This window comes from Euprymna scolopes, chromosome 46, assembly GCF_053919585.1.
Source record: "Euprymna scolopes isolate OS-2025 chromosome 46, ASM5391958v1, whole genome shotgun sequence".
NCBI classification, from domain to species: domain Eukaryota; kingdom Metazoa; phylum Mollusca; class Cephalopoda; order Sepiida; family Sepiolidae; genus Euprymna; species Euprymna scolopes.
The window spans coordinates 41,931,089-41,955,878 of NC_136527.1; the positions used below are offsets into that span (position 1 = coordinate 41,931,089).

At 31.8% G+C, this 24,790-nt stretch overlaps 1 long non-coding RNA gene across 1 annotated transcript; it reads left to right on the forward strand.

The window, feature by feature from the left end:
* The first annotated feature begins 281 nt into the window (after positions 1-281).
* Positions 282-9,375, forward strand: LOC145270487 (uncharacterized). The gene is made up of 3 exons (XR_013865391.1): positions 282-421; positions 4,165-4,451; positions 8,175-9,375. It is a non-coding gene; the product is annotated as an uncharacterized LOC145270487 (long non-coding RNA).
* Positions 9,376-24,790: the final 15,415 nt, after the last annotated feature.

Genomic DNA, 24,790 nt, shown 5'->3' on the forward strand with positions numbered 1-24,790 from the left:
TTTAATCTTTCAAACGCAATAAAAATAATCAGGAAACAAATAGTAAATAAATAAATAAATAAATAAAAATACGAAAAGGCTGCTAAAAAAACTATCAATTCCCGCCCCCACTAAATTGTACGTGCAACGAATTAAACAATTAATAAAGATGAAACTTGTAATCTGTTCTCTCTCATGTAAATATTAAAATGCTAAATAAAATAATACTAATTTTATACTAATTTTATTTTAAATAGATCGGTTCTATTTCGAAATGATTTCTTTTTTTATTTTTCCTCTTCAATTTTGTTTTCTGCGAACTTGCTCTTCCGTTCGTCATCTTGAATGTTAAGTTGAGCTTGTAAAGTCCATCACATTTGAAAAATCTTTTCATTTATAAAAGCAGATAAAGTTAATCCAAAACAGATTATAAAACAAAAACGTAAGTATTACTACATGAATTTAGTTTCGATTTTTGCACATTTGCAGAATACGTAAAAAATGTAAGGGAGATAACTACATTTACTAAGCGAATAATCCTAATGAAAATGTTGATTTATTGTTGAAAATTTTCATTGGCGATTGTTTTTTCTTTTCAATATTGACTTAAATGTAAAAAGAAAAAAATAATTTTATACATTTTAAATATTTTTAACTAATGTTGTTTTTTCGTTCACCAAAGGAAAAAAAAAGCTATAAATCTTAAATGGTTTTCATTGTTTAATGGTTTTTGTTTTTATGTTTTTTTTTTTAATTTTCTTAGTGGATTATTATCCCTAATCTATTATTTTATTTTCAATACTTGAACATAAAAAAAAAAAATTATTGGTCTAGAATCTGACGTAAAGCAATAAAAAAAAAGACTCTAAAAAAAAATCAATGAAAACTTTTTTAGTTTTTCAGGTGTGCTTGAAACAAATATATATTTCAAAAGTGGCGCAAGGAATTAGATTTCTAAAAGTGGGAATCACTTTTTTTAAATAAATTTATTTATTTATTAATTTTATGTAAAATGAGCGGTACTAGTGCACTTATTGATCCATGCTGAAATAATAATGTTATTTGTAGAAAGCCATTCTGAACATGGGGAGAGGGGTTTTTTGTACCTGTTCTGTACTTAAACTTACAATTAAATAAAATAAAAAAGATATCATAAAACTTTAATTTGAAAATATTATTCTTAAAATAGCACGGATCAATAAGTGCACTAGCACCAAATGAGCACTCACATTCAGGCCACACGGTGATAATGTGTGTGTGGGGGGGGCGGAGCCTGAAAGCCGTTTTGGTAAATTGTCACTTACTTTTGACCTTAACAATCAGATGACGATTTCTATAGTTTTTTGTATGCTGAAAATGAATATCCCATTAAACTCTTTGTCAAGAACTTTGCAGCTAATTCTACCCTTTGCGACCAAGACCGCCAACCCCCAATATTTCCTCCTGTATCAGAAAACACGCTATGTGATATACGTATATCTGTACGTGATGTTGCCAAGCTAATCAAAAACCTTGATTCAAGTAAAGCAACTGGCCCTGATGGTATTCCAATTATAGTACTCAAAAAACTTCAACCTGAACTAGCGCCCATACTTACAAAACTGTTTAAACGTTGTCTTAAGGAGAATAGTTTCCCATCTCCCTGGAAAATCTCATCAGTATGCCCTGTATTTAAGAATTCAGGTGATCGCTCATCCCCCTCTCAGTACAGGCCAATAAGTCTCCTGTGCGTCATGAGTAAGTTGCTAGAATCTGTGTTAAATACAGAAGTAATCAAACATCTCAACAAAAATAACCTTCTTAGTGACACTCAATATGGTTTCCGTTCTGCTAGATCTACAGCAGATGTCCTTACAGTTATATCGCATAGGATTAGCAAATCTCTCGACGGTGGCAATCTTTCTAGGGCAATTGCTCTTGACATATCTAAAGCCTTTGATAGGGTATGGCATAAAGGTTTACTTCATAAGATCGCTAGCTATGGTATAGCTGGAAAAGTCTTCTCAATTATTAAATCATTTCTTTCTGATAGGTTCATAAGAGTAGTAGTTGAGGGGCAAAAATCAGAAGCTCACAGTATTAATGCCGGTGTCCCTCAGGGATCCATCCTGGGCCCAACTCTTTTCCTGATCTACATTAATGATCTTCCAAATCATATCCTTACATCATTTGTAGACATTTATGCTGACGACACTACCATTTATGGTACCACATCTAAGACAGTAAACGAGCAAGTACTCTCCAATTCTCTCTCCTCTGATCTTTAGCATGTAGTACAATGGGGAAAGGAGTGGCTGGTTACTTTTAATGCATCTAAAACCAAGCTTCTCTCTTTACATCATCAACATTTTAATCCACATTTGTCATCAATTGAAATGAATGGCTCTCGTCTTCAGGAGGCCTCAAGTTTTGACAAGCTTCTGGGCTTGACCATTACTCCTGATCTTAAATGGAACACGTATATCAAATCTGTTGCCAAGGCCGCTGGAAAAATGGTGGGATCTTTCTATCGATCCAGTAGATATCTCACTGCTGATGCTATTCTCTATCTATATAAGAGCCAGGTACGTCCAAGGATGGAATACTGTTGCCACATCTGGGCAGGAGCTGCTAGAAAGGACTTGTCCTGCCTTGATAGAGTTCAAAATAGACTTCGTAGCCTCGTAGGAGATGTCCTTTTCTCCTCCTTACAACCTCTATCTCACAGAAGAGATGTTGCGAGTTTGTCTCTGATGTATCGTTATTTTCATGGAAAGTGTTCAACTGAGCTTCAATCTATGGTCCCCCCTCGCCAAACTTTCACAAGAAACACTCGTCTAGCTGTAAACACTATCAATAATTTCCCCCACTCTTTATCTGTGCCTAAACCTAAACATAGATTCCATGAACAAAGCTTCTTTCTTAGAACTGCACGCCTGTGGAATTGTCTTCCGTTTTCCTGCTTTCCGGCTGACTACAATATGGTTGTGTTCAAGTCTAACGTAAATAAGTTCTTGATGAGCCGTTCCATATAAGTTATTAAATTTACCAAATTTTCATTACTAATGATTACTATATTGACCAACTTCTACTGTACACTCTTTAACCCTTATCCTTGAGTGGCCTCTGGGCCTTGATAATGTGGTGATGCCTTTGTAAAAAAAAAAAAAAAACTTGCAGAAATGGTCACCACTGATAACATAAGGACTGACAAATATCTGTTTTCTATTCTTTAATGTCTTAGGGCTTTATTGAAAGATGAAATTAGAAACAAAATTATCTCCATTCACTAGTTTGCCATAAAGTGGGTGCTCATTTTACGTTAAATTCATAATAAAAAGTGATACCCCACTTTTTAAAAAAATTACATTTTTCAAATCTATTTCAAAACTATTTCTCTGTGCCACTGTTAAAGCATATATTCGTTTTCACCACTCCCCAAAACTTATAAAAATGGTAATCATAAAAGTTTTTTTATGGGAGGTTGAAAGATTCTAGACATTGTACTTGTCACTAATCTACCAGATTATCAAAAAAATTTCAATATTTACAATTTTTTAAGTTGTGCTCTGTTTCTAATACAAAATTCTAGTAAATCGATCATCCATTTTGAAAACATCGACTTTTTAGCCAATTTTGCGAATTTAGCCTTTTTTTATATTTAGTCGTTTTCTCCTTTCTTTAATTAACTGTTTGTATTCTCGTCTAGTGGTTTCAATATGAGGGATCGATGTATTAGAAACTGTTTACACACGTAAGTGTACCAAAGAGTTTTTCTGTTAATTTATTTGGAAATGTAGTTATCAAAATTTCTATTCGTTTGTTTAAAGAATGCTGATAATTAAAGAAACTTATTATGTTTTAAGTTTTCTTAAAAATACATTCAACAAACCTTACAAATAACTTTGACTAAATTAAAAAATAATCATGATTTTTAAACAAATTACAATATTAAGGTTCTGATTTTTTTAGATGAGGAATAATTGTTTGTATTATTTAAATTATTACGACTACTGTTCTCATCTTGAGTGTTATTTATTATGCAAACATTTTAAAAATAATATTTAAGATGAGAACAATAATCCAAATAATCCAAACGATACAAACAAATCACAACATTTTTTATTATTTTAATTGGAATTCATTGAGATGAGCAGTATTTATTAATTTTATTTATTGCGGACAATTATCGCTATCTTTTATTAGTTGTTTCAGGACTTTTCAGCCAACTATTCCTCTGGACTTTGTCAGTTAGTAACCGCGACGGATAGAAACTGAATCTCCTGACTGCATTCACTGCAATTACTGGCTTCTGTAGTTGTTGTTGTCTCACCACATTTTGGGCTAGGTAAGCCTCTGGCCGGCTTTGGGTAGGATTGAAACGCTGTCTTCAGACAATCATCACCTGAAACTGTAGAGATTCAACTGCTCCACTTCAGCAAAATCTCTATTCGACTTCAGCAACATATCAACTTCCAACTTGAATTCTTGAGGTATGTTTATTCCCTTCAAATTTTTTTCTATTTTGTCCATCATTCATGGTAATCTCGATAATGTTAGCAGTCACACTACACTTAGTTATTTTGCAGCTCCTTCTCAAGTATGTATGCAGATGCTGGTGTTTTAATGTAATTCTTATTGCTAACTGAATTTTCTGTGCTTACTGAACTATTGATGAAATATAGATATAATCTTCCAGAGCGATATACTCATTGAATATTCTTATTACTCCTAAATCAAAGTACATCCTAATCAATTTTTCTTAAGTTGTGGTTTAGTATGACACTTGTGTTGAGATGCTCTGGAAGAAAGAAGTCCTTGTGGATAGACTGACTTCCTATCCCTAATCTTAATCGAACAAACCCTTCTACAATTAATATGGACATCATTAGCTGTTCTTAAACTAACGTTTTTATCACATAATTAGGTTTCTGTCTGATGGCTTTAAAAAATTTTATTACTGACACCTCTGCTCCCCTATCCAACAGAGTGCTATAATTCTCTCCCGGAATTCTTATTGAAAAGGAATTTGATGCGCCCATATTACCAACTATGGGCATTGATGCCCTTGTTTCATTTATAAGGAATCACAGGAATGGAGTGCTCACGTTTCCTTGGATATGCTTCCTGCATAATCTCTGTATATGGCCCAGCTCGCCACAATAACTAATATCTAATTATCTACCTGCCTATTTACTTCTCTAGTTTTATGTACTAGTCCCTTACTTTCTAATTGGTTTCCTCTTTTACATCTGTCTCCGTATTTTGAGGACTGACTGGGCCCATAGCCTCAACTAGAATCCACTGCCTCATGTGACAAATCCCCATGGGATTTTCGTCATACTCCTGCCTTATGTCAAGCCAGATCTTCCATTTAACTTTTGCTAGGGCCTTCTGACATGTTTACTCATCCACTACTCCGGTCACCCTGAAATACCACTAGACATCATCTTTTTTCCACTGTCTCTTATTTTCCTATTTATATTGTTATTGACATCACTGCCTTTTTTTCAATAGTGAAGTCAATCCCTGCACAAAATTTGAAAATAGATACTCCTCCATTATAACAACATTGCCACTGACGAAAGAACAAAATAATAATACCACTCCAAATCAAACTCTTGTGTCTTTTATTTTCCATGTTATGCTACATGGGGTTTACATCATTAAGACTCTAATAACACTCTATATATCTTTAAATATGTAGCCAGTATCAACACTTCAATCCTCACAATCTATATAATGTAAAGAAAATAACAGTCTGTTTCCGAAAACACCGAGCAAAATCAATATGTACTAATAACAATATAATAACAATACATATTAAAATGAGGTGGAAAGTTTAAGAAAAACCCTTCATCAGAGAGCAAGACACAAGATGTTCTCAGATAGTCAAATTGCTTCTGAATACTGCCTTTATGTTATAGAGACCACAGTTTGTATACCATATAAGAATGAATTGACAAAAAATATTGAAATAATCTGTAATCTATAAAACGTCATAGTATTCAAGAGTGGTACGACTCCTCAGAAACACGTTGTGTGTGTCAAGCGGTTTATTGGAAATTATACAAATGTGAGCCATGTCACTCACAGTAAGGTTAGCAAAACATTGGAGAGATTGAAAAACTAGTTATGACAGAATATATATGGATGTAAAAGGCAAAGCATCTACCCTTATGGAATGAAATAAAAATTATAAATGGAGAAGAACAATAAAGAGTAATCTGGCTTAAGGAAACCATATATATTCTGGGTGATGATCAATTACTAAGCCTAGTATAGTATTTAACACAATATGGGAACCATTAATAATAAAAAATATAGTAATAAGTAGTAAAAAGTTTCTATACATCCGTATATATAGTGACGCCAAAAAGAAAGTCTGCATTGTATTTTTTCAAAAACTGCAAAGTTAAGCTAAATTGCATGTAACTGTTTAAACCTTATACCTCATTTGAATCATCTTTTATTCCTCTATAATTTTACCTGTTCATATTCAACTTTTAATTGAAATATGCTAGTGTTCATATCAATTTAAAAAATAACAAAATCGAGAAGTCAAAAAACTCTGCAGCAAAAAATGAGCTTTAACTTAGCTTAAAATATCAACCTTTTAGGCATCTAAACATCTGTAATGGTAATTTTTGTCGTTTCAGATTATACAACGTTACATTTAATCCATATGCTTCGACTTTCTCTTTGTGATCTCCACCTTTTTGGTTTATCTAATAAAGTAATCGGCACTAATCCTATGTGCACAGTTGCAAGGTGGTAGAGGTTCAGTTTTAATGTGGGCGTTATTAGTGCCAATTGTCCAGGTCCTATATTTCGCTTTCAAGGTCGAATTAATTCGCCTAAGTACATTAATATGTTAACTGAGCATTTTCTACACTACTTTGGCCAGAATTTGGATGAAAATACCATCTTCATGCAGAATAATGCTTCATTCACACAACTGGCAATGTAAAGATGTTCCTTGAAGAGAATGATATTCCGTGTTTGGATTGACTGCAGAATCTCCAGACCTCAATCCTATCAAAAACGTATGGTATTACATCAAGCAACAGTGACACAATGATGAGATTTAAAATCTGAAAAAAAAAAACTTTGTACAAAACTTTCACCTGAGTATTGCCATAGACTAATTCAAAGAAAACCCCCAAAATTGCAGACTGTCAATGCTATGCTACTAAATATTAACTAGTTCATTGTGTTTATGTTGTATTTGTGTTGGATTAATGTTCTACAATTACATTTAAATAACAATTTTCAATTGCACCGAGTTTCTTTTTACCTTCCTGATAAGAAGTTACTTTTTAAAATTGACGTGAACACTAGAATATGTCAATTAGAAGTCAAATATGAAACATTTATGAAAAACACTCGTCTAGCTAAAACAACTATCAATAATTTCCCTAACTCTTTATCCGTGCTTAAACTTAAACGTACATTCCATGAACAAAGCTTCTTTCTTAGAACTGCAGGCCTGTGGTACTCTCTTTCATTTGCTTGCTTTCCAGTTGACTACAATTTAGTCGTCTTCAAGTCCAACATAAACAAATTCTTGTTGAACCGTCCCCTTAAGTAATTCAATTTACCAAATTTCCACTACTAACGATTAACATCCCATTGACTACTGCATACTCATTGACCCTTATACTCGAGTGGCCTCCGGGCTTTGATAAGTGTATGTAAAATAAAACAACAAAAAATTATAGAGGTATAAAAGGTGAATTAGAAGTTATATTTAATTTAGCTAAAATTTTTGGTTTTGAAAAATTACAAGTGCGGACTTTTTTGGTGTCACTCACTATATATATATATATATATATATATATATATATATATATATATATGTGTGTATGTATAGGTGTAGTAAAAAATATTGATAACATTTGGAAACAAAATAGTTCCTAAATTATCTGCAAAAACCCATGGTCATATAGTCAGAGGACTTGGTGAAATCTTAAAATTTCAAATTAGATTTTTACGAAAGGAGAATCAAAATACGAGTAATCAATGTGAAAATTTTAGTTCAATATTTGACAATAGAAACAAGTTAATTTTGTTAACCAACCAGTATTGCATAAAACTATGCTCATTTTATTTTGAATTTAATTAATAAATGTTGTGGATATTTTTAATGAAAATAAACAATAAATTCAATTTTACCACATGAATTTTATTTTTTCATATTTATTGAATATTTCCAGAATTTGAAACAATGAAAAGAACTCCAGTAATGGATGCAGCACCTTTCTTCATTGTTAACTGAAAACATTTTAAAATAATTCTAAATTCCTTCATAGAAATTCTCCAAAGTTGAAACCTATCAGCTTATTATCATACACTCAATTCAATATACTTTTTGCGGATCAGATGCAATCAAACATGGGAGACAAACGACATTCTTGTGAAGTATGTGGGTCTTCTTTTGCATCAAAGTCATATTTGTTGATTCATATGAAGAAACATACAGGAGAGAATCCACATTTATGCGAAGTATGTAGTTCTTCTTTTGCATGGAAGTCAGGCTTGTTAAGTCATATGAAAAAACATACAGGAGAGAAACCACATTCATGTGAAGTTTGTGGTTCTTCTTTTGCATGGAAGTCAAGTTTGTTAGATCATATGAAAACACACACGGGAGTGAAAGCACATTCATGTGAAGTATGTGGTTCTTCTTTTGCACAGAAGTCAAATATGTTGGCTCATATGAAAAGACATACTGGAGACAAACCACATTCTTGTGAAGTATGTGGTTCTTCTTTTGCACAGAAATCAACTTTGTTAAATCATATAAAAGCGCATATGGGAGAGAAACCACATTCTTGTGAAGTATGTGGTTCTTCTTTTGTACATAAGTCAAATTTGTTGTCTCATATGAAAACACATACGGGGGACAAGCCACATTCCTGTGAAGTATGTGGTTTTTCTTTTGCCTATAAGTCACGTTTGTTGATCCATATGAAAACACATACAGGAGAGAAACCACATTCTTGTGAAGTATGTAGTTCTTCTTTTGCACAAAAGTCTACTTTGTTTCAGCATATTAAAACACATACGGGAGAGAAACCACATTCATGTGAAGTATGTGATTCTGCTTTTACACAGAAGTCAAGTTTGTTAACTCATATGAAAACACATACGGGAGAGAAACCACATTCTTGTAAAGTATGTGGTTCTTCTTTTGCACAGAAGTCAAATTTGTCGACTCATATAAAAACACATACGGGAGAGAAACCACATGTTTGCGGAATATGTGGTTCTTCTTTTGCACAGAAGTCAAATTTGTCGACTCATATGAAAAGACATACAGGAAAGAAACTTAAGTTGAAGTAAGTGTCCCTAATGTTCCTGGCCTTAACAGAGCAGATAGGGAGAAAATGAAAAAAAAAAAAAAAGAGAAAGAAACTTAAGTTGAAGTAAGCGTCTCTAATGTTCCTGGCCTTAACAGAGCAGATAGGGAGAAAATAACAAAATACCAAGAACTTATGTACAATATGAGAAGAAACTGGAATCTTAAGAAGGTATCAATCATACCAGTCGTTATAAGAGTTAAACCACATTCTTGTTAAGTATGTGGTTTGGCTCTTGCACAGAAATCGAATCGGTTGAGTCATAAAAACACATGTGGGAGACTAACTACATTCTTCTTATGTGTTTCTTCTTTTGAACAGAAGTCAGATGCATTGCGTCATATCTTAATACATTCGGGAAACAATATCTGATGATCTTCCAATATCCATACCACAAAACGGTATACCAGCATCACGAAACAGGAGCCAGCTTGACAGCTTCTATCAAAAAACCGGCCAACCGTTTTTGTCAAGACTGTTTTTGTCAAGTTCGATATACAAAAAAAAGTTTATGTGCCAAATGATACTGGGTTAAACGAAGTGAGAGGAAAAAAATAACGAAATACCAAGGTCTTATGTATGATACAGAAAAAAAAGTGGAATCTTTGGAGCAACTGAAATTAGAAAAAAATTACCTGGCAAATATACTTAGCAGACCAACTGCAAAAGAGATTCAAACAATTTCACAAAAAAGGGTAATTTGTAAGATCGCTAGGTTGAAATGTATAAAATAAATGACGAATCCTTGACATCTAATAGGATGCACCATTACCTGCTTAAATAAAAATAAATTTATGAAAGGGAAAAACCAAATTCCTGTTAAGTCTGTGGTTCTTTGCATAGAAGGAACATTTGTTGCTTCATATGCAAAAACATACGGAAGAAAAAAGATCATTAAAGAACATTCAAATATCTATGTATTTCATATAGAGTTAAAAAGGGATCCATATACTTAGCAGACCAACTGCAAAAGAGATTCAAACAATTCCAATGTCATATAGAGTTCAAAAGCGAGCCATATGTAGGGAGCCCCTTGATTTCTGAGAACATTGACTAAAGAATATCACACAAAAAGACAAAAGTTTATGAAATATATTAACTTGCCTAATAAAAAATCTTAAGAAATATTTAAACACAATGCATAGAAGACCAAACTTGTTCAATTAAGCGATCACTGGGATAATAACTATTCATATGAATTCATATCAGAATATATTAACTTGCCTCATAAAAAATCTTAAGAAATATTTAAACACAATGCATAGAAGACCAAACTTGTTCAATTAAGCGATCACTGGGATAATAACTATTCATATGAATTCATATCAGAATAAAATCACTGGGATAATAACTATTCATATGAATTCATATCAGAATAAAATCACTGGGATAATAACTATTCATATGAATTCATATCAGAATAAAATCACTGGGATAATAACTATTCATATGAATTCATATCAGAATAAAATCACTGGGATAATAACTATTCATATGAATTCATATCAGAATAAAATCACTGGGATAATAACTATTCATATGAATTCATATCAGAATAAAATCACTGGGATAATAACTATTCATATGAATTCATATCAGAATATATTAACTTGCCTAATAAAAAATCTTAAGAAATATTTAAACACAATGCATAGAAGACGAAACTTGTTCAATTAAGCGATCACTGGGATAATAACTATTCATATGAATTCATATCAGAATAAAATCACTGGGATAATAACTATTCATATGAATTCATATCAGAATAAAATCACTGGGATAATAACTATTCATATGAATTCATATCAGAATAAAATCACTGGGATAATAACTATTCATATGAATTCATATCAGAATAAAATCACTGGGATAATAACTATTCATATGAATTCATATCAGAATATATTAACTTGCCTAATAAAAAATCTTACGAAATATTTAAACACAATGCATAGAAGACCAAACTTGTTCAATTAAGCGATCACTGGGATAATAACTATTCATATGAATTCATATCAGAATAAAATCAAGTGAGGATCTTTAAAAACTAACTTATATGCTTAACAGTTTATCAGGTAAATTCCACACTCTGTTGGCAAACTTCCAAATCAAAACACTTTGTTCTCAAAACACACTTGTCATAACTTCCGGCCCCACAACTCAACACTTTGTTGCTAATCATCACCATAGAAATATCCGGACCATCACATTCTGCATAGCTTTCCTGACCATTTTAGTCTTTTTTGTTTCCTCCAAAATAAAATAATAAAAACTGAAAATATTTTTGTATTGTTTGATATTTTGTGAATGTCTGGCATCTGTTTTTATTAATTTTCTATTTCTATTAAATCAGCTTATATGAGAAATTAGACCAAGGCATTAAGTATTGAACGTCTGTCATAACATCAATTTTATAGCAACCTGTTGTATGTTCCATCCGCAATGAGAATTAAAATTATAAAATTTGAAAAAGTAAAAAATATTGTTATATGTGTGTTTGTATTATTGTGTTAAAAATTGTGTTCCAAATCTGTGTTAATAATTTTCTTTAAAAAACAAAGTTTGTATTCTCATTAAAACCACCTGAAAATGTTTGAAATAACTTAAGTGTTAAATGGAGCCTGTCAAGTGTCATGCAGTGATCAATTGTCTTATTTGAAATCACACACACCACAGGAAACTTTGGATGAAATTAAAAGAAGCGATGCCACATCATGTTATTTTTGTAAAAACGTTGGCATTGTGAATTTCAATATGTCATGAAATCTGTAGCAGCACTCAGGTCTGGTTGCCTTTCATCTGTGATTGATGAGGCAGCTGTAAACCATGGTGAAAGCTCAGTTGATACATTGGAAGCACTTGGACTCACCACATCCAAAAAATGTAACACGTGTCTACTAAATGTCTGGCATCTTTTAATATATTCTATCTATTAATTTTCTATTTCTATTAAATCAGCTTATATGAGAAATTAGACGAAGGCATTAAGTATTGAACGTCTGTCATAACAGTAATTTTATAGCATCTGGTTGTATGTTCTATGCACAACGAGAATTAAAATACATCTGTCATTGATGAGGCAACTGTGAACCATGGTGCAAGCCCAGTTGATACATTGGAAGCACTTGGACTCACCACATCAAAAAAATATAACGATGCAGCCTGTTGTTGGCAACGTCATGCTCGCATTCTTCTATGACTACAATTACAGGAGCTTATTATTATTATACAGCACAATTATGTTGACACTCCGATTCCCACCACATCACCAATGTTAAGCAATGGTGAGCCTGGCCAGTACCAGATGGTGACCATTTGGGAAGGCTAGGTGCTGTATGTACAGTGCCGGATCGTTAGGTGTATCAGAAGTTTGGGGGAATTTTTGACACCCCTAACACGAAACTGCGAATAAAATATAAATAAACTCATAATTTCTCTTTTAAAAGTGGGTTGTTTATTTTTTAATGGATTATACTTCCAAAATAAACTATTAAAGTTGTATAAAAAGTAATAGAAATATTTTTTATTAAAAAAAACAGTAATGAAATTAATTGAATTTTACGAGTAAAGTATTTTTCAATTTTTAAACTTTAAAAATCTATCAAAATTTTTCTACTGATTCAATTTTTACGATATTTTCAGGGTCAATGTGAAATTTTATGCTCTTTCCAATAAACCGATTATAATATTTTAGACAAACGTTTTTTTTCATTCACGCCTCCCCATTTTGAAATATCTATGAAAAAGTAAATAATTCATATACTCACCTAAGTGTTATATATCGCAAATTGAAGATAAAAGATCAATAAATAATATATTCAAATTTAAAACAAAAAAGTTTTTTTATATAAATTTACCTGCAAAGTCGGCAGTTTAAAAACTTTTTAAAAACACGTTTTTTAATGAAACATTGGTCCTTCCTCCTTTAACTGAAAAAAAATTAGGGCTTGAATTACATTTTTAAGTAGTTATAAGCTTGGAAAGATAGGGGGTCGAATTAATTCACGCCCTTATTTTGAAATGTCTATTAAAAAGTAAATAATTTACTCACCAAAGTTTTATATATCACAAATTTAAGATAAAAGATCAATAAATAATATAATCAAATTTAAAACAAAAAAGTGTTTTTTTATAAATTTACCTGTAAAGTCAGAAGTTTAAAGCCTTTTTTTTAAACCACGTTGTTTATGTCCGATAGTTTACATTTTAAACATTGAACAAAGGCGGGTAACTCCCATCGATGCAAGTGACATAACAGCCCTTTGTGCCAGCTTTTGTCAAAGGCCTTGCATATATCAAGGGCTACAGCCCTGGCTTCACTCGCCTTTCATGGTAAATGCGTTCAGAAATGACTGTTGTCATCTCATTCCGTTGTCAATTCATTATGTTTTTGTGTACTGTCAGGTTAGAGGAAGAGTGTTGAGTAAAGGGTCGACTTTGATGCTAAGTATGACTGTAACCACTGTGTATGTACACAGTGGTAACAGTGTCAGAAATTGCCATTAAAAATGCGTGATAAAAACTTGAATAATTCGACTATCTTTTGAAGCTTATAACTACTTGAAAAATATAATTCAAACGCTATTTTTTCAATTAAAGGAACAAGAAAAAATATATAAGTTCATGCAACACGTCACCTGCCTGAATATCTCCAACTGAAGTATATCTGAATACATGTAAATATGTATATAACTTTTCTTCCTAATATATTATTGTTATACCTTTACTTTCCGTGTTCTTGGTAATTATTTGTGCAGACACAACAGTGGCGACGGGAATTCGAAAAAAAAGGCTTACGCGAGATGAAATCTACTATTAAAACATAAGAGCAGCGTCAAAAAGACGTATGCAGCATAAAATCTACTAGTATACACAGCAGTGGCATCAAGAATTCGAAAAAAGATTTACGCAGGATAAAATCCACTATTAAACACAACAGTCGCCTCGAGAATTCGAAAAAAGACTTACACAGAATAAAATCCACTATTAAACACAACAGTCGGCTCGAGAATTCGAAAAAATACTTACGCGGGAAAAATACTTACTCGAGAAAGATTGAAAAAAAAACGTACTCGAAGAAAAAAAATCTACTGTTGAACACAATAGTAACATCGAGGATTTTGAAAAAGATTTACTCGAGAATTCACTGTTAGATCCAGCAACGGTATTCGAAAAATAATTTACACGGAAAGATATTCACGGTCGAAAAAAACAAAAAACAAAACAAAACAAAACCAAACGGAAGAAACTACAAAATTGTCGAACGAGATATTTGAACTGGATACTTGAAAGCAAAATACCAATAACCATTTCAAAGTGACTACGAAAGTCAAAGAAAAATGAGGGTGTTTTTGCTAGTAAAGCGTGAACTAAATTATGTCTTGAAAGAGAAAAGTGACCATTTCAAAGTGACTAGAAAAGTCAAAGAAAAAAAGGTGTTTTTGCTAGTACACCATGAACTAATTTATGCAAATTGTCTTGAAGGAGAAAAGTGATATTTTTTTAGCTGTACCAAGAAAGGATTGTTTTTTTTTTTTTAAAGAATTCTTGTACATAATCAAAACTTACCGGATGAAGAGAAAAAATAAAATACATTTTTTATCCCTCAATAGAAAAAGGGAAAAAGAAAGGGTCAACGCAAAAAATATCAATAGAGTTCGGTTCACACACACACACACACACACACACACACACACACACACACACACAAAAAAAAAAAAGCCAACCTAAAAACGGTTGTTTGTAGTTATTGTAAAAAGTGACTCAGTAAAATAGACTGATTGTTCCAATCTTTGGAAAAAAAATCAAGATGGAGGAATTTGCTAAAATATTGACACAGTTCATGCAGAATCAGCAGATCATACAAAGAAAACGGCAAGCACTATACGCAGAAAGAGATGAAAGACAAAATGAACGACTCATAAAATGCCTAGAAAGGCAGGAAGAAAGGTTCGCGCAGATGCAATTTGAACAGAAAGGACTATTAGAAAGATTAACAGCTAATTCCATACAAGAAAGTAATACAACCTTCTCCAACACAACAATTGTTAACAGCATAGATGTGTTCACATACCTACCGGAAGAGGATAAAACTTTTGATGCATACTTCAAGAGGTATGGAGATATTTTCGAAAGAGACTGCGAAAACTGACCAAATAGAAAGAAAGTAAGTTTATTACTTCGAAAGCTTGGTACCAGTGAACATTGCAAATTTGTTGATTTCATATTGCCACGGAGAACGAATCAGTTAGATTTTGCTGAGACAGTAAAGCTTCTTAATGAGTTATTCGGACTGAACATGTCTGTTTTCCACAAGAGATGGTCATGTACGAATCTTAAGAAAACTGATGAACATGAGCGTCAGTAGTAAACAAAAACTGCGACAACGTCAAATTATCGGATTTCAAATGCTTAATCTTTGCAAAGGGTCTTGTATCCACAAAATATTCAGAGATCCGAAGACGCATTCTCTCAAAATTAGATACAGAACAAGGCCTGACATTGCAGAAATTAGCAGAAGATTGCCAAAGGGCAGTATCACTAGGTGTATCAGAATTTTTGTAGGAATTTTTGATACCCCTAACACGCAACTGCGAATAAAATATAAAAATCTTGTGATTTCTCTGTTAAAAGTGTTTTTTTAAAATTTTCTTTATGGATTATACTTCCAAAATAAACTATTAAAGTTGTTTTAAAAGTAATAGAAATATATATTTTTTTAAACAGTAATGAATTTTCCGAACTCAATATTTTTCGATTTTTAAACTTTAAAAATCTATCAAAATTTTTCTATTGATTCTATTTTTACGATATTTTCAGGGTCAATGTGAAATTTTATCATATTTTAGACAAACGTTTTTTTTAATTCACGCCCCCCTCCCCATTTTAAAGTGTCTATTAAAAACTAAATTATTAATTTACTCACCGAAAAGTAAATAATTAATTTACTCACAAATTGAAGAGAAAAGGTCAATAAATAATATATTCAAATTTAAAACAAAAAAAAAAACGTGGTGTTTTTTTAGAATTTAACCTGTAAAGTTTGAAGTTTAAAACCTTTTTTTAAACCACGTTATTTGTTGTTTCGTTTTTTTTAATGGAACCTTGGTCCTTGCTCCTTTAATTGAAAAAAAAAATTATGGCTTGAATTACATTTTTCGATGAGTTATAAGCTTGGAAAGACAGGGGGTCGAATAATTCACGTCTCCCATTTTAATATTTCTATTAAAAAGTAAATAATTAATTTATGTACCAAAGTCTTATATATCACAAATTGAAGAGAAAAGGTCAATAAATGATATATTCAAATTTAAAACAAAAAAGAACGTTTTTTTTAGAAATTTACCTGTAAAGTCCGAAGTTTAAAACCTTTTTTTTAAACACGTTTTTTTGTTGTTTTTTTAATGAAACCTTTGTCCTTGCTCCTTTAATTGAAAAAAAAATTAGGGCTTGATTTACAATTTTTGAGGAGTTATAAGCTTAGAAAGATGGGGTCGAATTATTCACTATTTTCACGAAATTTCTGACCCACCTACAGTATCACTAAAAAAAGATTCCAGGGATATAGAAGCAGGAGTGGTGTACATTAGGTAGATTAAAAAACCTTTCAGAAACTCAGGACAAAGAAATTTGGAGACTAGTCAAAATTCAAAAAAATACTCAAATTATAAATACTCAAATTATAATAACTACAGAAAACGAAATTACGATAATAGTCAATATAATAACTGCAGAAAACGAAATTACGATAATAATCAAAGGAATTATAAAAATACAGTATCAGGTAATAATTGCAGAAGATGTGATGAAAAACAGTTGGAAAAGGATTGTCCTTACAAAAATGTCAGGTGCTACAATTGCGATAAAGTTGAACATAAGAGTGTTTGCTGCAGAACAAAAAAACAGAGTACACCAAATGAGAACAAACGACAAAGGGAAAAATAATTTACGAAAATAGATATCAGTAAATATTTTCGACAAACAAGTGACATTTCAGCTTGACTCTGGATCGGATTTGTCGTTAATAAACGTCAACACTTGGAAAAAGCTGGGTAAACCGACTATTCAAAAGTCAAGTAAAGGTGCACGAACAGTGACAGGAGACGAAATAAGATTCGAAGGGGAGGTCATCCTGTCCAGTAATTTAAATGAAATTGAAAATCTTCATAATTAAAGAAAGCGAGAACTTACTGGGAATTGACTGGATTGAAAAATTCAATATTTGGGATAAACCAATGACGGCTTTTAGTAGAAAAATAACCAGTTGCACCCCAACGTCATAAAATATTAAAAAAGATCTACAAAAGAAATTCCCAGAAATATTTACTACTGGACTGGGAAAATGCAATAAATTTAAGGCGTCGTTGGAGCTAAAAAGGATGCAACACCGGCGTTTAAGAAAAAACAGAATGTACTGTTCGCCGGTTTAGACAAAGTAAATAGCGAGCTAGATAGACTAAAAAAACAGGCATCTTATCGAAAATCGAAACTAGCATATGGGCAGCTCCTACGGTGTGCGTAAAAAAAAGTCGGAACAAATTGGAGTCTGTGCAGACTTTTCTACGGGCCTAAACGATAAATTAAAAGACCACCACTACCCTTTACCAAGCCCTGAGGAGATATTTGTCAGACTAAATGGTGGCAAAATATTTTCAAAAATAGATTTGTCCGATGCCTATTTGCAAATTCGGATGGAAGAAGAAAGCTCAAAGATATTATGCATTAACACGCACAAAGGGTTGTTCAAATACAACTGTCTACCCTTTGGGATCAAAGTTGCGCCGGCGATTTTCCAACAAGCAATGGATACAATGCTGAATGGAATAGATTGTGCTTATGCATACCTGGATGACATAATCACCAGGAGCGCGTCCATAAGTGAACACCAAGAGCATCTAAAAGAAGTATTCACAATAATAAATGAATACGGATTCAAGGTGAAAGAAAACAAATGTGAATTTTGTTTAGACGAAATCAAGTATTAGGACAAATAATAAATAAAAACAGTCGACACCCAGACCCGGAAAGATCAACAGCAATTAAAAACATGCCGGCACCACATAATGTGACGACTGTACAGAGCTTCTTAGGTCTTGCAAACTACTACCAAGTATTTATCAAAGGAATGTACGACCTAAGAACTCCGCTTAACGAGTTATTAAAGAAAGAAACACCATGGATATGGACAAAAGAATGTCCAGACGCATTTGAGAAAATTAAAAAGACGCTGACGTCCGCTCTATTTTTAACCTATTACGACCCAAAATTAGAAATAAGTGTTGCGAGCGATATGAGCTCGTATCATATAGGAGCATGTATAAAGCATATCCTGCCAGATGGATCGAATAAACCTATAGCTCACGCCTCAAAGACACTATTTCTGGCAGAAAAAGCTTACTCTCAAATAGAAAAAGAGGGGTTAAGCATTATTTTTGCTGTGAGGAAATTCCACCATTACCTGTACGGGAGACACTTTATACTGGAAACAGATCACAAGCCCCTAGTGACAATCTTCGGCTCAAAAAAGGGCTTGCCAGTATATACGGCAAATCGCCTACTCCGTTGAGGTACGATCTTCCTAAATTATGACTTTCAAATAAAACATCTGGATTAAAAAAAAATAGATCATGCAGATGGCCTGTCAAGGCTTATACCGAAAATGGAAGAAACCCTTGAAGAGTCAGTAATTGCAGCTATACGTTCCAATTATGAGGAAAAAAACATGGTGGCGAATATAATAAAAGAATACGAGTCACGTTAATCGATATAAAAAGGAAGGCTGAAAATGACGATGTCATTACAGACATAAAGAAAAAAATAAGGGAAAATGGTGAAAAAATGCAAAGCATATTTTCCGCATGCAATGATGTTTTATTATATAGTGAAATAGTTGTTATCCCGGAAACCTTGCAGAAAAAAGATTTTCATACAACAAGATGAAGGCACTTATGCGGAGTTACGTTTACTGGCGTAACATGAATGTGGATATTGCACTAACAGTAAACAAGTGTAAAGGTTGTGAATTAGCCGCAAAGAAACCACCGATAGTCCATAAACCTTGGAAAAAAACTGACCATCCATGGTCACGCATTCATATAGACTTTGTTGGACCGACCGAAGGACAATACTACCTAATCGTAGTAGATAGTTTTCCAGATGGCCTGAAGGAAAGCGTTTCAAGAACCCGATGACAAATAACACAATAAGTTTTCAACATGAAATATTTGCACGTTTTGGTGTGCCAAACATTATAGTCACAGATAACGGAACACAATTTACATCAAGTGATTTCAAGGACTTTTATGCCACTTTTAAGGTAAAACATATAACTACACCACCATTCCATCCTAGATCAAATGGATTAGCGGAAAGGTTCGTAGACACGATAAAACGTGCACTTAGAAAATCAATAGGGACCCCGACGGATAAAGCATTACAACAATTCCTGCAAATATACAGGATAATTAAGAACCCAAATACACCATCGAAATTATCAACAGCAGAATTAATGTTTGCTAGAAAAATAAAATCACCATTTGATAAATTAATACCAAAGCAAGCAATCGTCCATCAAACTACGCACACATCACGTAAAAGGTTTAAACCTGGTGATCGCGTATATTTTAAATGTATGAAAAATAATATTTTATATTGGGAGTTTGGTACGGTAGATAAACGTATCGGCGACTTGGTCTACATGATAAAAGGTCCAAAAGGCATACACAAAAGACATCAAAATCAATTGAGAAACCGTCATATAAAAGACAACGAACATGACAAACCTGATGAAAAGGAAGATCTAATTGATATACTATACGAAGCGTTTTACATCGAAGCACCACGAACCATAATCGAACCAAGATCGGGAAGGAAAAGAAAGTTTGCAGAACCAATTGTAATGAACCCAAAGAGAAAAAGATATTGAAATCTACACGACTTCAAATCTTGGGAGGGGGGATGTTGTGGAAATGGCCACTAATTAACATAGGTGGATGAGTGAGATATATAAAGGTATCAATCACCAATACCGGGAGAGTCTGCAATGACCGTCAAATAGGCAAGACGGCTATGCTGCCCCCAGTAAGACATGCAACACGCCACCTGCTGGAATATCTCCAACTGAAGTATATCTGAAGACATGTAAATATGTATATAACTTTTCTTTCTAATATATTATTGTATACCTTTACTTCCGTGTTCTTGTTAATTATTTGTGCAGACACAACAAATAATAATGTCATTTATCTAATAAATTACAATATTTATTTTTTCAATATCATAATTCAATAAATAATTATTAATTATGACATATATGATTATATTGTTTAAAATTTTAAAAAGCATGTATATTGTTTACAATAAATAAAAAGTGTTTATTATTTTTTTTTTCAAAAGACGTTCTGTTTATATTGCGTATGTTTTTCTTATTAAGAAAAAAAGGTTTAAATAGTAACATACCGGTGATCAAGGAAATTTTGGTCTTTTTTTATCAGGGATAGAGAGTATTTTATTAATCTTGTCTATAGGAATATGCCGGATAACTAGGTGTATTAGAATCGGCCATTAAAAATGCCGTATATGAACGAATAAATCAACTTACTATATTTCGAAACTTATAACTACTTGAAAAATGTAATTCGAAGCCTATTTTTTTCAATTAAAGTAGCAAAGACCAAATTAAAAAAAAAAAGAGGTTTAATAGCAAATTATCCAATATTTGTTTTTTTTTTTAATCGGTTTTCTTTAAAAAAGATTTAAAGAAAATCAACGAAATTTTACTTAGTTCGATTATAAAAAATATATATAAATTCCAAAAAATCACTTACCTTTAAAAAATTCCATTTAATGTGTACTCCTATTGTTCATTGTTAAGAATTTATCCATATTCATACTTATATTCCATGTACTTTTTAAATAAAATTCTTTTTTAAACAAGGATAAAACAAAAAAAGACACAGATTTATTAACTGTTCAAATAAACGGAGAGAAATCTCTGATATTTTTTTGGCGATTATCTTACGGTGACATATAAACGCCATAATTAATATCTCTTTTTATTGCGTGCTGTTAAATGAATTTAGTATTTTGGGGCCTCCGTAGGTGAAAAAAAGCACACATTCACTTATAAGTTTTTGCCGTTCAACAAAAACTCCAGTCGGCCGATTTTTTTAAATCTCTTAATGAAATACACGAGTTTTTGATTATAATATCTTATTTCTACTTTATTGAGTGATTTTTTTTTAATATCTAAAAAAAGAAAACATTGAATGAAATAGAAAAGAATTGCCGTCAGCGTCTGGTATTTACTTGACGATATATAAGCATAACATGAGGTTTCATAAAAAACAAAACAACGTGTTTTGAAAAAAATAAGGTTTTACGCTTTGGACTCAGGTAAATTTCCCAAAAAACACTTTTTTTTAAAATTAAAATATTTTATTTATTGACCTTTTATTTCTGATATATAAAACTTTTGTGAGTCAATTAATTATTTAAATTTTATAAACATTTTAAAATGGGGGTGTGAACTAAAAAAAAACGTTTGTCTAAAATCTTATATTCAGTTTATTGGAAAGAGCATAAAATTTCACATTGACCCTGAAAATATCGTAACAATTGAACTAATAGAAACATTTTGATACATTTTTAAATTTTAATAATTGAAAAAGATTTCACTCGTAAAATTCAATTGATTTCATACGTAAAAAAAAAATAGCTGGTTGAACGCGCACAAGCACTTTGTAAACACTGTTGTTTTTTTTTTAATAAAAAATAATATTTCTATTATTTTTTAAACAACTTTAATGGTTTATTTTGGAAGTATATTCCATACAGAACATAAACACTTAATTTCATCAAGTATTTTTTTTTACAGCGAAAAAACAATTTGTTATGATACCAAACAAAAGGTTCGATTTTTAGGAAGACAAGCTAGTATTAAAGATGGGGAGGGAGTATCGGCACTTTACATGGAGTTGTGTTTATAAAATTCAAACAAAATTAAAAAAAAAAAAAAAAGATGTCTGCCTTCAACGCGCTCTCAAAAAAAAACCCCAAAAAAACTACTCGATCAAATTAAATGATTTTTTTCTTCAGTCCAAAACAAAACAGATACGTACAATATAATCTTTTTTCGATATTTTAACTTTTTAATGTCTTGACTAAACTGTACAAGTGTTGTCTTTTCAATTAAAAAAGAAAAAAACATATTTTTTCAAATATAAACAAATTACAATAATTATAAAAGTTGTTTTCGTTTTAAATAGTTGTCAGTTTTGCATGTATTATGTCCCTTAGTTCAATCCTTTCATCAGTTGGCCGGACATTTTTTATAGAGGGGACACCGGCTGGTTGACTATTGTTTTGTTCTTTAATTGTAATCGACATCCTTTTACTCCCACATGCCTCTGTCTTTTATCTTCTGTTGTCCTTCGCCGTTTTAAGTCATCTCCGGTAAGAAACATTATATATCTCCTTCTTAAAGACACTTTTTAATATTTTTAACGTTTTTTTTTTTTTATATTATTTCATCTTAACTACGAACTTTGTTTATTTTCTTTACCCACATGTCCGACCCCCTTACTTCTAGTTGTGTTGTTCATTTCCTTACGCATACGACTCCCCATTCAGCCTTTTATAACTTTTCGATTCTTATCTTTTCTCTTTGTGTTCTCAACAATGTTTTTTGTTTGTTTTATTTCTTTCAAATTTTTTAACTCGTTTTCTGTGTTTTTTCTTTCAGTTTTCTTTCTTTTTTTTACCGTTTTGACTCTCAATATGCGTTAATTTAATTTTTCACTTAAAACATTTAAAGAAATATAGACAACTTACAATAATCATAAAAGATTTTTCTTTTTTAATAGTTGTGTATTTTGCTAAATATATATAAAGGTTAAAAATATAAACAAATTGTCGGAATTAGCATACCGGCGAGTAGGGGGAGGGGAAGAAAAGACGGTTTAAGTCTTGCAACGAAATGTTGACGTTGCTTACAAGCAGTCTTTCCTTGTAAAAGTAACAAATGGGTAACGATGGTCGAAGTGTAATTTGTCTAAAAGACAGCAACAACTACTAACACAATAGTAGAGCGGCCACCCCTTTTTATCTACTCCAACTCTCAGTCAACGAGATTCACGCGTGACTGAAATGTCTATTTTACTTGTAAGGAATAGGCACTCAGGTTCTTTGATTAACAGACCACTAGGTGTGTCAGAAATTTCGTGAAAATAGTGAATAATTCCACCCCATCTTTCCAAGCTTATAACTCCTCGAAAAATGTAATTCAAGCCCTATTTTTTTCAATTAAAGGAGCAAGGACGAAGGTTTCATTAAAAAAAAAAAAAAAAAAAAAAACAACGTGTTTTTTTTTTTAAGGTTTTAAACTTCGGACTTTACAGGTAAATTTCTAAAAAACAGTACTTTTTTTGTTTTAAATTTGAATATATTATTTATTCAATTTGTGATATATACGACTTTGGTACATAAATTAATTATTTACTTTTTAATAGACCTTTCAAAATGGGAGGCGTGAATTATTCGACCCCCTGTCTTTCCAAGCTTATAACTCATCGAAAAATGTAATTCAAGCGATAATTTTTTTTCGATTAAAGGAGCAAGAACCAAGGTTCTATTAAAAAAAAAGAAAAAACAAATAAAGTGGTTTAAACAAAAGGTTTTAAACTTCAAACTTTACAGGTTAAATTCTAAAAACACTACTTTTTTGTTTTAAATTTGAATATATTATTTATTGACCTTTTCTCTTCAATTTGTGAGTAAATTACTTATTTACTTTATGGGGGGGCGTGAATTAAAAAAAAAACGTTCGTCTACAATATGATATTCGGTTTATTGGAAAGAACATAAAATTTCACATTGACCCTGAAAATATCGTAAAAATAGAATCAATAGAAAAATTTTGATAGATTTTTAAAGTTTAAAAATTGAAAAAAATTGAGTTCGTAAAATTCATTACTGTATTTAAAAAAAATATTTCTATCACTTTTAAAACAACTTTAATAGTTTACTTTGGAAGTATAATCCATAAAGAAAATAAACAACCCACTTTTAACAGAGAAATTACGAGATTTTTATATTTTATTCGCAGTTTCGGGTTAGGGGTGTCAAAAATTCCTACAAAAATTCTGATACACCTAACGGACCACCGGCCGTGTCGGTCACAGCTACCAACACTCCTTTCTTCCCCACCCACTTACCATCGGCAAGTCAACCAATTCAAAATTCCCACACATTCCCCACAAAAAAATCTTTAAGAGAATAAAACAGTTTGTTTAGACTCCTAGCTGTGTTGTTCATTTCCTTATGCCTACGACTCCCCATGAAGCCCTATAAAACTCGTCTTTTTTTTCAGTTTTCTTTCTTTTGTTGTTTTTACCTTTTTGACTCTCAATATTTGTATTAATTAAATTAATTTTTCACTTAAAACATATTTAGAAAATATAAAGAAATTACAA